Here is a 12,899-nt window from a genome sequence, read left to right as displayed (position 1 = left end):
GAGGGGCTGTCAGGCAAGGTAACGAAGAGAAGGCAACATGTAAGTTTTGCAGAGGAATCCACAAAGAAAATTTTAAAGATAATAATAAATGTTAAGGTACCATCACAATCACACACACAAAAGCCCTGAAAAGAAGAAAAAAAAAAAAAATAAGTCAGAGAAAGAGGAAGTTCTTTGCCCAAGGGCAAACAGCAAGAGAAAAGGAGCTGGAAGCAACCCAGACTCTTGTCATCCAGCTCAAGGAGATTTTTTAGCTGAAATAAAACATTGCATAATATTTACACCCTTCCCCACCTGAGCTTGGGCTACATGCTCCACAAAGCAAATTAAACATCTCCTGCCTGTCCTCTAAAAGTCTACAATCTAAAAATAGGCAAACTGATAAATGAATAAATTCAAGAACTTTGATGACGAACTATCACCCAAAGACAGTGTTCTGAAATAAACACTTCTCAAGTTCAGTTTGGCCCCCAAAATGAGGATGTTAATAAATTTTTGCCCTTCCCTTTGGAGATGTTAAATACCAAGGGGAAATATTAAAATTGCATGGACGGGTTCCTTAAAAGATTATAAATAAAATTACTATGTGATCCAGCAATTTCACATCTAGGTATATGTCCAAAAGAAGTGAAAGCAAGGTCTTGAGGAGATATCTGCCCACCCATGTTCACAGCAGCATTATTCACAATAGGCAAGAGTAGAAGCAATCCAAGCGTCCATAGACAGATGGAGGGAGAGGGAATGGAGAGTTAGTGTTTAACGGACACAGTGCTTGCGTTTTGGAAGATGAAAAAAGTCCATCTTTTTCATGATGATAGGGTGGGATGATGGTGATGGCTGCACAGCAATGTGAATGTGCTTATGCCACTGAACTGTACGTACACTTAAAAATGGTTAAAATGGTAAATTTTATGTTGCATATATTTGAACAAATAATACACAGATACAAGGAAAGTTTATAATAATAAAAGAATTTGTGATTATGTTCAAATAGGGTATGTGTATCTAGCCCTAATTTAGCAAGTTTGAAGAAAGGAGAGATTACTGTGGAGTGGAGTGTTCCAGGAAGAAGACACAGCTTTGAACCCAGGTTCTGATGGAAAACACTCCAAATCTGGGAGAAATGTTCAGGACTCAGTAAGCAGAAGCAGCGAAACTTAGTTTAAGTAGAGAGTTTGTGATGGAAAGTAGTAAAAGAGTAGAAAAAAAGAGACTGGTGCCAGATTACAATGGCTCTTAAAAGCCAAGTTTCTGAGTTTGGATTTCTACCGGGACCCAGAGAAGAACCACTGGTGGCTTTTGAGAAGGGGTGTTATATGATAAACACAGTGGTTCAGTATGGGATGGTTTGGAGAGCGAGACCCTTAGTTGATAGAAAGTGGACTCCAGGTTGCTTAACCTGAGGGCTACTAAATCTGAAACCTAATGCAGTGTGAGAACAGACTACCACTCAAATACGTGGTGCTGCTAGCTTAACGCTATGACTTAAAATGTATCAGGCCAAATGCTTGAACGTAAAAAGAATTCTTCTCAAAGCATACACAGAAACTGCTGACAATGGTACCTTCTTAGAAATAGGGCTAAAGTTAGGGGAAGACTTTTACTCTTCATTGTTTACCCTTGTATAATATGGATATATGTTTTAACCATGTACATGAATTTATTTTATAATTTAAAAAGTTTTTAAAATATGACAACAAGGAAGCATCAAAAAATATTTGGGCTTTAACCAGCCAATTCAAAACATTTCTAAAAATAAAGTGAAATATATGTCAATCTTGTTTCTCCCATATCTTAATCTCCATCACATAGCATAAACGTTGTGGGACTGATCTAAAAGTACCAGTACAAAGTACACAGCACATCTAAGACTTCACTTCAAACAGATGTCATGAATTATCCAAAATAAAACATCTCCTTTTGGTGTATTTAAATGAAAAGTCTGCCAGAGACTATTCCAAGTCAACACCTCGACAAAAACAGAATTTAAAAAAAATAGCCCATGGTTCATTTGATAAAATACATCACGATCTCAGTCAACGGCCGTTTTGTGCGTCCAGTTGTTCAGGCCAAAAACAATGGAATCATCTTACTCTTTTTCTCTCATCCTCTATATCCAAATCCCATAATCGCTATACTCAGAACCCAACTGCATCTCACCAGCACTATCATCCTGATCTGTCCTCTCAGTCCTGAAACACCACAGTAGCTTTCATGGGACTCCTTTCCTCCACTCTTGTGCCTCACAGTCAATCCTCCTTAGGGCAGCCAGAAAGATCCACTTGAGACACAAATCTGAACAAGTCACTCCCCTGCCCCCAACTTCCAGTAGCTTTCTATGACACTTGGGCTAAAACCCAAAGATCACAAAGCCTGTACCATCAAGACCCAGTTTTCTCTCCAGCACTGTGGTCAGCTCTCCCCATGACGCCCTGCACTCAGGCCACACTGGCCTCCTTGCCATTGCTTGCACACAGCAGTGGTCCCACGCTGGGGGCTTCTCACTTGATATGGTTTGGCTGTGTCCCCACCCAAATCCCATCTTGAATTGCAGCTCCCATAATTCCTACATGTCATGGGAGGGACGCTGTGGGAGGTAATTGAATCATGGGGGTGGGTTTTTCATGTGCTGTTCTCGTGATAGTGAGTAAGTCTCATGAGATCCGATAGTTTTATAGAGGGCAGTTCCCCTGCACATGCTGTGTTGCCTGCCACCACGTATGACATGCCTTTACTCCTCCTTTGTCTTCTGCCATGATTGTGAGGCATCCTTAGCCATGCTGAACTGTGATTCAATTAAACCTCTTTCCTTTATAAATTACCCAGTCTCTGGTATGTCTTTATTAGCAGTGTGAGAACAGACTACCACTCAACCTGAATCTCTTCTCCCAAACATCCCATGCCCCTCTCCCCACTTCATTTGAGTCTCAGCCCAGATGAAGCCCCATCAGATACCACCCTACCTGAAATAGTAGAACCACCCTTCTTTCCCTTCACATTGCTTTATTTTCTTTTAGCGCCTGAAATTACAATATATATTTTTGTCTGCTGCTTGTCATTTAGTTCCTCTGTCCCCTAACTACAATGTGCACTCTATGACATCAGACATTTTTGCCACATTCACTGTTACATCCCCTGGGCCTACAGCATGTCTGGCAAATTAAACAAGAGCTCAGTAAATATTTGTTGAAGACTGACATAGGTACAAATCAAGGCCCTCAAGATCACTGGACAAAAAGAGGCTGTTGAAGTCCAAAATGAAGCATAAGCACAATAATGTCCAGTGAATTTGGGGTAAAGGAATGAAAAAGCCAAAACATCAATTAACAGGCAGATGAACCCTTCATTTATCTATGGCATGCTACTGAGAATCTATTAATTTATGCTTTGGAACATCATCTGTGCATACTCTGTAGGGCCATTCTTGAGGTTCTGTGGCTATGGTAAAGGGTAATACTGTTAACAAGCATCTCCCTCCTTCTCTCCGGAACCAATGAACTTAGGTGGAATATTCTGCTGAAGAAAACAAGCAAACGTGGTCTCAACCAGAAGGCCCAGAATATTCAATTACTCCACTGAGAAGATCTGGAAACAGCCCCAGCCTCAGAACTAGGCAACTGGGTCAAAGTCACATTTTGGAATAAACTACTAGAGGGATCTTGAGTATATAAATGTACATTTCTAATCCTGTTTTGTAACTGGAAACCAGGAATAATCAGATCTTCCCTTCACACGGTCATCATAAGATAAAATAAGATGACGTGTAGACAAAGGCATGCTGAAAACTGAGTGGACTATAGTTATCTGTGATCATCATCCTGTACTGGCTGGGATCTAATTCACTTTCTCTTCACCGCCACTGGTGAGTTTTGTCAACAGAGATTTCATCACACCCCTTCACGACTTAAAAACTTCCAGTGACTCAAACTTCTTCACAGGCTGAACCCCAACCACCTTTCTGGTCACACTTCCGCCATGTGGAACTATGCTTCATCCCCTAATCTAATCATGCTTTATTGTCTGTGCTAGACAACTGCCTAAACCCCCACTCGCAGGCCCCCTCATCCTCCCTTCTTCCATTAGGGAAATCCTAGGCACTTTCAAAGGTCTTCTGGGATTACCCAACCTGAATGAAATGTTTCCTTCTGTGCGCCCTCTCTCTCAGGCATCCTGTTGAATCATTGCTTGGTTGCAAGGCCATTTTCGCACCAGATCAGTGATTCTCCATCTGATCTCTTTGTGTGTCTTCAGCACATAATAGCATAATAGTGTAAGACACGTGGTAGACACCCAATGTCTGCTCTTTTTTGAATACATCTCAATTCTTTATCAGGCCTTTCTACCTCTAACTCTCTATGGCTTATGACTTGAAGTCAGTATTATGAAAGGCCTTTTCTTGCTTTTCTACCCTTGCAGAAATATGCCAGAAGGTGAAATTAATTGCCATTCCTAGGGTTCTTCTAGAAACAGGCTGGGACTCGAAAGAGGGACAGAATAAGGTTACAGACTTCTTTCTGGTCCACATAATTCATGCCTTTAAAGTATGCTTTGTTTTATTTGAATTGCTATAAATTCTCAAATGAGACACGCCCATATTTAAGTCTGGTACAAATGGAAATTATTTTCAATGTATTCATTTTCAGAATTATTCAAGTTTCTTCTCCTTTTCACAATGGTGGAAACTCCTAAGTTGACTATAATTCGAAGCAATTATTGTTCTTTAGCTGTCAAGGTGCCCTGTTATTCTCTTCATAAATATCCTGGATGATCTGAGCCCAGTTCAATGCAAAGCCTATTTTTTTCTAGCCCTGTGCCTTTTCACTTGCTAAATTTATACCATCCAAATGAAAGAAAGGAAGCCCACTTTTGCCCCCACTGCTCACATGGTATATGTCTGAGTTGTAATTGCCCTTGTAATTCTACCCTCAGCCAGGTCTGCACAGGTATGGTGTGGAAATAAAACATTATGCCAAAGCCTGAGAAGGACTTGCTGAGGTAGGAAGAAGAGGGCTTTGTAATATTTCCTGTAACCAGGAAAAGAAAGAGAAAATGAAAAGTGGTTTGGGAATTTGATAAGCTAGGCAGACAATTCATTAAGGAAGCATTTTCTGTCTGTGACCACCTCTAAGACTACGGGAGCTATAAAGGCTAGGGATCCCTGGTGGCTTGATATTCAGCTGAGGCTGGCTGAAAATGGAAGAATTTGGATCACTTGGCTGTGAATTAAGAAATACACGCAGCAACAGAGGGAAACACGCTATGGCATTTTCTAAATATTTACCAAGGGGAGTTGGCAATCCGTGAGCGGAGCCAGATCTGACAGCGAATTTTCCTGACTGCCTCCTACGCTCTTCCTCAATCACTATCTCCATCTCCAAAACAGGTGACCTTCACCTAATGGGGTGAAGAAGGAAGCATCTCTGTGATAAACCCAGCAAATGCCACATGATGATTCTGGCACTCAGACCACTGCATCTACTCTTCCTCCTCAGATTTCTTATCTAAAACAGAGGAATAACCTATGATCTGTGTGTTAAAACCAACTGAGTCAATACAAGCTACTTCAAAGATGAAATTCTTCTTTCCACAGTCATTTTTGGCTTGTGATATCCATATGGTTTCAGAAACCAGTATCCATGAACTTCCCTGCCAGTCCTCATTATATAATCAAATTTCTCATCAGCCCACATAGCACAGTTATTTTCACTCTTGATCCTCCCAAGTTCATTGATAAATGTTAATCTGTAGATCTGAGGTTATTTTTTAAAATTCCATAATTTAAAAATTCCATAACAAAGAAATGTATTTTAAATCACTTTTTAATTAATTCATGAATTAGAGATGGCGCCTCATTCTGTTGTCCAGGCTGGAGTACAGTGGCACAATCATAGTTCAATCTCTCTAACTCCTGGGCTCAAGCAATCCTCCTCCCTTAGCCTCCCAAGTAGCTGGGATTATAGGCATAAGCCACTATACCTGGCTTTTTTATAACACTTTTTGTTTGTTTGTTTGTTTGAGACAGAGTCTCGCTTTATTGTCCAGGCTGGAGTGCAGTGGCGCAATCTTGGCTCACTGCAAACTTTACTGCCCAGGTTCAAGTGATTCTCTGTCTCAGCCTCCTGAGTAGCTGGTGTTACAGGTGCCCACCACCACACCTGGCTAATGTTTGTATTTTTAGTAGAGATGGGGTTGGCCAGGCTGGTCTTGAACTCCTGAGACCAGCCTGACCAACATAGTGAAACCCCATCTCTACTTTAAATCTCCCACTGGTTGTGTTTCCTACCTTTTCAGGTCTTGAGCAGAGAGTAAAATTTTGTGTTTGATTTTGAAATTAAAGTGCTGCTCTTCAAGAGCAATTTGGTGATTGGGTTTAGGTTAAAACACATATCTGACAGTCTCAATAGTTCTCTAAAGTCCTTCCCCATGCCCCCCAAAAATGGACATAATTACTTAAGATTTCTTGTCTCTAGATTATAATGTGCGTAACTATTGTTTTAAAATGTATACATGTGTACACCTTACAAGCAATGGGGGAGATTATAGAACAGTTTAGAGTTTAATGCTTGAGACTGCCTTCTCTCCTGCTTATCCTCAATACCTTTTCTTTAAGATTTCACTAAAATGAAAGTACTGGATATTAAAACACATCCTCTCATAATCTCCTCCAAAGGAAATAAAATCTCAGAAGTTTGATTAGGCAGAACTTCAGGAAATAAACCATATTGGCCTTGAGAGTGAGACAGGAAAGAAGTGAGCTTGAGTAATAAGAAGTATGGGTGCCACAGCTACACATCAATGATCAGGTACATGCAGTTAGTACATGCCTTTAAGCAAGTAAGTACGCACATGGAAGACTGGGTTCAGTGACCTCCAAAATCCCTTCCCTCTCCAATAGTGTTTGCCTCATGAATTTTTTATAGTCATCCTCTGTCCTATCACACTGTCCCTATGTATCATCAAGCCCTCCTGGCCACTTCCAGGACTGAAAGGAAAATCTGTTCTTTAAAAAAAAAAAAAAAAAAAAATCCATGCTTTGACTCCTGCCAAAATTATAGTTCTGTCCTTGAAACAATGACCTGAAAATAATGGGCAAGGCTAAAAACCTCTGAGCAAATAAATGCCCAATATTGTCTTCAGACAATATTTTTTAAGCTCCTCTGATATAAGCAGAACTATTACCTGAGGTCCTAGGAATGAAGATTGTGAAGCTAGAAGACAATGCTACAGTCAAATCTTCCCAACTCGTACTCTATATTCCCTGCTGAGTATCTAACCTTAAAAAGAAGGTAGAATCAAACAAACTGAGTTTGAATCTTGGACCCATCTCTCATTAGCTGGGTAATATGAGGCAGGTTATTTAATCTTCCTGAACCTGTTTCCTTACTTGTAAAATGCTGATATGAGCTACCTTATAGAGTTATCATGACAATTAAGTTAGATAATATAAAGAAAATGCTGAGAATTCATTTGTTGGTTTCCTCATTCATTCAACAAAGATTAACTGAGGGTTCACTACCAGCCAGGTACTGGGTACAACAACATAAAAGACAGAATAAATAAAAGCTATTATTATTTTTATTTACCAAAAACAGTTTATTTCCAGAGCTGTGACAGACCTGTCAGACTTTGACTCTAGTTCATAACTTTCATTCACACCTAGCTTGCCTAAAATACTCATTTTTATTTTGCCAAATGTGATCCCAGGTAGAAGTCTTGCTCCTGTTATACCTTCTCCCCAAAAACTAGTCATCTAGCAGGTGTTCTGCTATAGGACACCTTCAGAACACTTGGAAAAAGCATTGATCAGAGCCAAAGGTGGTATCCCAACTCTCTTCTGGGCAAGCCACTCAGGAGAACTTGATATGCCTGTGCTACAAGGCCCATCCTGGATGCCTGGGAGTCCTTGGGTGCTTACAATTCCACTAGTGGACTCTGAGTCTTCCCAGAACTCAAGATTAATAGGACTGGCTCATCCCCAATCATTGCCACTGGGGCACTGATAAAGCTAAGAACAACAGCTAAGGGGTCTAAAACCACATTTTCATGAGGGTTTATGTCTTTCAATGGTGCTTTACTCTAGAGTTTTTGATAAAATTCTGTATAAATGACCCACCTCTGGAGTTGGTGGGTTTCAAGGCTGGTGGGCTCTTCTTCAATGTAAGTTTAACATTCCCTTTCCTGGCTAGCCTGCTAGCCTCCAGGCAAGCACAGGCCTAGCTGTGTTAGGTGCTGGACATTCGGCATACATTAACAATCATTTTGCACTTAGGAAAAAAAAGTGTTTTCAATTGCATTTTTGAACCTGGGACTCAGAGCAAAAGAATAGAAGTTGGATCCCGAAATAAGAAATGACCTGTCTTGGGTTATAGTGGGGGAAGGGGTGGGCGAAGAGGGAATTCTAGAATAAAATTCAGAGCCATCTGTGAAGCTAAGGATAGGACAGTGGACAGTTGAGCTGTGCCTAAAAATCTTTGATTTGCAAACTCCTCTCATTAGGGAGCCGCCTGAATCTCTTTCCTTAGAAACTAAAACACGGATCGTGACTACCTCCAGGCAGGGGTTTTGCATGACTGCCTCCTACCTGGAGGTGACAACCTAGTCTCTCCCCACAGAAATTTTCAGTACAAAAAGACTGTCACTATATCCCCCCACCCCACCCCCCAATCTGATGCATCTAACATTTAGATGTACAAAAAACAGTGACTTCTTTTCGTTTTCCTTACTCCTGGCGCCTCTAATTGCTCACTGAAAACAGTGGTTTGGATATTAATAGGCTATAACTCAAGGCCCTACCTGAAGCTCGTTGTCAGGGAAACAGTACTCCAGCCCCGCAGCTGCTTCCCTAGCCTGGGAAGTATGGATGAGTTGGTGGGAGTTGGGGATTGTTTTACAGCTTCTATTATTTATCCCACTTTCTGCTATTTCTCAAGACCAAGTAAGAGGAAGAGGGGAAACTGGAGAGGAGGGTGAGGGTAGAGTAGCCTAGAGAAGCTTAGAGAAAGAGAGGAACTCTTTGGGAGAGGAAGGCTGGGGTCCTTGAAGTATGGCTTAGGGCACTAGGATCTTTCCTCCCTCGGTCTACACGGGGTCACTCTCCGCGTGGTTCCCAGCGCCCGGAGGACTGGCCCCCTCTGCTGCCCTGACCTGTCCCTCCTGCCTGGGCGCTGGGCGGCCCAGGGAGAGCGCAGCCAAGTACCCCAGAAGAGGGATATGAGCGGTCCCAGAGCCGAGAAGCCCGACAGAAAAAGGCAGAGAGAGCAGCGCGGCGGTCGAACCGGCTAGAGGCGCGATCCCCTTCGCTCCCAGGCCGGGGTCCTGGAGGAGGCGGACGAGAACACGCACCCCAGTCACCCTCTCCTGCGCCCAGGGGTGACGGCCTCTCCGGGATCCGGCTCTCCAAAGCTAGCACCAAGTGTCTCGGACGCCCGCGCGCGTTCCCGCGTCCCGGGATGATCTTTGCCGCAGCTGCCGGGCCTCCTGGGCCCCGCACCCCTCCCACCCCACGCCCCGCACCCCTCCCACCCCACGCCCGGCAACTGGGGCTGGACTCCCACCCGGTCCCCTGGGCCCTGCGCGTCATGCGCCCCCTGGGCCCAGCGCTCCTCTGAGCTGGCGCCGCGCGTCCCAGCCTTGCTCACCCGCACCCAGCTCCCTTGGCCGCCGGGCCCTCCTGGGACTCACCTGCCCTGGGACTGAAGCGGCGGCCACCCCGAGCCCAGGGGCGGCGGCGGCGGCGGAGGGGAAGGAGGGCAGCGCGGGGCTCCTGGCACAGCGGCCGCCGGGCTCCTGGTGCTGCCGAGCCGCGGACCCGCCCAGAGATATAAATAACATTATCTGAGGAGGGACATTCCTGCCGGGGGACATCGCTGCTGCCGGGACCAGATAGTCCCGCGGCGGGGGCGGGGAGGCGGGGCCGCAGCCTCCCGCAGCGCCAGGCCCAGCCCCCGCCTTCCCCACCCACTCTCGCACCTGCCAATCAGCCTCCGCGCCTGTGGGCACCTGCCGGGCCTCAGCCCGGCTACTGGAACCCGCCTCTGCCTTCCCTCCCGCCGCTGAGCCTGGGACGCCCCCATCGTCGTTCACTGCCCCTAACCCCGCGCCACCCCGAGCCCCCTGAGGCGAGAAGAGGGTTGGACTTTAGCTGGGGCCTAATTCGTGAGCCCTGAGAGGCGAGCCTGGCGGCGAAAACGAGCCCTCCAGCCTTTCCCGCCCTGCATCCCCACTGCACACAGTTCGGTTTTTTAAACATATAAAAAGACACTCAGGCCATAGGGTGGGCGCGACGGGTACCCGGGCGGTGATCCCCCGCCGTGGCGGGTTTGGGAGGGACAGATTGTTCCCAGGGGCTGGTGCATTAGAAAGCGCGCTCCCGGGCGGGCTTCTCCCGGCTGGCAGTGAGAGCAGACGCTGGGAGGGCAGGGGGCGGGCACTGGGCCCGAGGCCCCCACCCCCAGCCCGAGCTCGGTGTCGCTGTTTCTGCCCGAAAACCTAGTGTAGTCAGGATGAACCAGGCAAAGCTGGCGGCACGCAGCCTGCAGTCCCAAGGCGCTCCCACATTGCAGAGACTGTAATCAACAGGCAGGCTGCCACACCTGCCCACTGGCACCTCCTGGCCGGCCCGGGTCTCCAGGCGAGGTGGGGGTGCCTCACTGCAAGCCTGGATGAGGCGCGGTGCAGCAGGCCAGAGGAAATTCTAGGACCGATGGTGCCAAAAAGGCATCTCCGAGTTGCCCCCGGAGAGAGACTCAACAGAACACGGGCAGCTTGCAAGGCAGTCAATTTTCTTGACTTTCTAACGATACAAGGTCATTGTTCAGTAAGGTTTACGTGTGCGCCTTGCGGTAGCTTTCATCTCTTTACTCCACCTGTGGTGCCTGGAATGGTTTCTCACCAGCTATCAACGCAGGTAATCTCAGGTATTATGGAAATAGCCGTGAAGATTAAAAGTGCATAGATGCAGAAAGAAGTTTTAACTTTACTGATGCTGCCTGGTGTTCTTAACAGGCAGCATCAGTTATTTGCTTGGGAGGATAATTGTGCTGTTTTCCAGAATTCACCCAGGAAAGGGGTGTTTAATTGCCAGATGTTCGAGTTTAGTTTATATATTGAACATATGCAAAGATACTTCACTTCCTGCTGCAGTTCCACTTCTTGAGGGTGGGCATTTAGACACTGAGATATACTGAGTGGGACAAACGCCCCAGGTATTACAAAGTCACAGAATTCTTCACTCCACCCTCCTCTTGGCTGGACCCTTATTACAGCTCAATTTTCCAAGAGACACTAGTAATATGGGAAAGAGGATACAAAAACATTCATGATCATCAATAGATTAGCAGTGATCCCCTCCTCTGCTTTGTTGACAACATTTTAGAGTGCATTTGTCTATTACTGAGTTAAAGACAGAAAGTTCTTTTTGGTGAAAAAAAAAATTTTAAGTCAAATTCTGGCAAAGAAAGCTCAAGAAAAACCGGCCAACTTCAAAAGCTGAGACTATTATATATCTCAAGCAGAAATCCTTGATCTATTTTTGATAGAAAAAAATGGAGGGAAATTATGTATTTATGGTTTTTTAAAACCTTGTATGAATACACTTATTAGATAAATTCATGGTTCTCTAGAATGGTGGTTCTGCAGCTACGTAATTATACTATGCAAAACAGATAACTCCTTAGCTATAGGTTTGTGGCACTGAACTAAATAGTTGCATACATATTTTTCTTTGTAACCTTAAAATTTATAATTTTCAACCATAAGAAAAAATTAATATGATAAAAGCTCCAAATCAGCAGACAGTTTACCCCAACATTTTACGAACCAACTCAGCTGCTTTAGTTATCTCCACTTTAGTTGAAAGCTAAATAATTCAATACAACCTCATTTGCTACAGAGCGTGTTATCCTGACAGCATCTCCAAATGCTCTACAACTAATAGAGTTACAGTGAAATGATAAATCAGAACTGAGGGATAGAGGAAATTTAGGTTTGCAGTGAGGAAAAGGGCATTGTCAAATAAGAGGGAAAGGGGAACAGATCTCTGTGACCAGGAATAAGAAATTGGGAGAGTAAAAGAAGGGAGAAAGGTTGGGCATGGTGGCTCACGCCTGTAATCCCAGCACTTTGGGAGGCTGAGGCAGGTGGACCACTTGAGGTCAGGAGTTCAAGAACAGCCTGGTCAACATGGCGAAACCCCATCTCTACTAAGAATACAAAAATTAGCTGGGTGTAGTGCGCACCTGTAATCCCAGCTGCTTGGGAGGCTGAGGCAGAAGAATTGCTTGAACCTGGGAGGCATAGGCTGCAGTGAGCCAAGATCATGCCACTGCACTCCCACCTGGCTGACAGAGCAAGACTCTGTCTCAAAAAAAAGAAGGGAGAAGGAAACACGTACATAGGTTCATTATCAAGGTCATTGTTGTGCGCAATAGGGATCAAGTTTGAAGGGACTTCCTCAGAAGAGTATAGAATAGCTCTTGGAATTGTCTATGTGAAGGATAGGATATTGGCCCTCATCCTAGTTGGACAAGGGACTGCCCCCACTGTTCTCCCACCCATGTTGAAAGCCTACACTTCCGAGCTACCCAGCAAGCTCCACACAGGCAATCTGCAGATTTGGAAGAGTTCTGGGGCCAGAAGAGAAGGTGTGCATTTGAGAATAGATGTTGACAGCCAGAGAGTGGGGGGTAAGCCTTCATAGAACTGTCTACTCAGCTCTAGCTGAAACCAACAGGTGAGGCCAAGAAGATACCAGCTGAGACTTATGTTAGAGTCATCTAATATAAGAGGGAAATTTCACTTTCCATTTCTATAGTCTTTGAGTTTTTCACAATAAGCTTGTATTGTTTGATAATAAGTAGAGATGATAAATAAATTAAAAAGTAAAGATTGGATGGAGATGG

General features: G+C 44.6%; 1 protein-coding gene across 2 annotated transcripts in view; it reads right to left on the bottom strand.

Annotated features, from left to right (window-relative positions):
• SPTB (spectrin beta, erythrocytic) overlaps positions 1 to 9,909 on the bottom strand; it is a 143,213-nt gene extending 133,304 nt beyond the window's left edge. For both annotated transcript variants that reach the window (XM_017892442.1, XM_017892441.1), the window contains exon 1: positions 9,682 to 9,909. The gene's annotated coding sequence lies outside the window, so the exon portion shown is untranslated. The remainder of the gene's footprint in view (positions 1 to 9,681) is intronic.
• Positions 9,910 to 12,899: the final 2,990 nt, after the last annotated feature.

This window comes from Rhinopithecus bieti, unplaced genomic scaffold (assembly GCF_001698545.2).
Source record: "Rhinopithecus bieti isolate Rb0 unplaced genomic scaffold, ASM169854v2 scaffold_20892, whole genome shotgun sequence".
NCBI lineage: Eukaryota > Metazoa > Chordata > Mammalia > Primates > Cercopithecidae > Rhinopithecus > Rhinopithecus bieti.
This window is presented reverse-complemented; position numbering and strand designations above follow the sequence as displayed.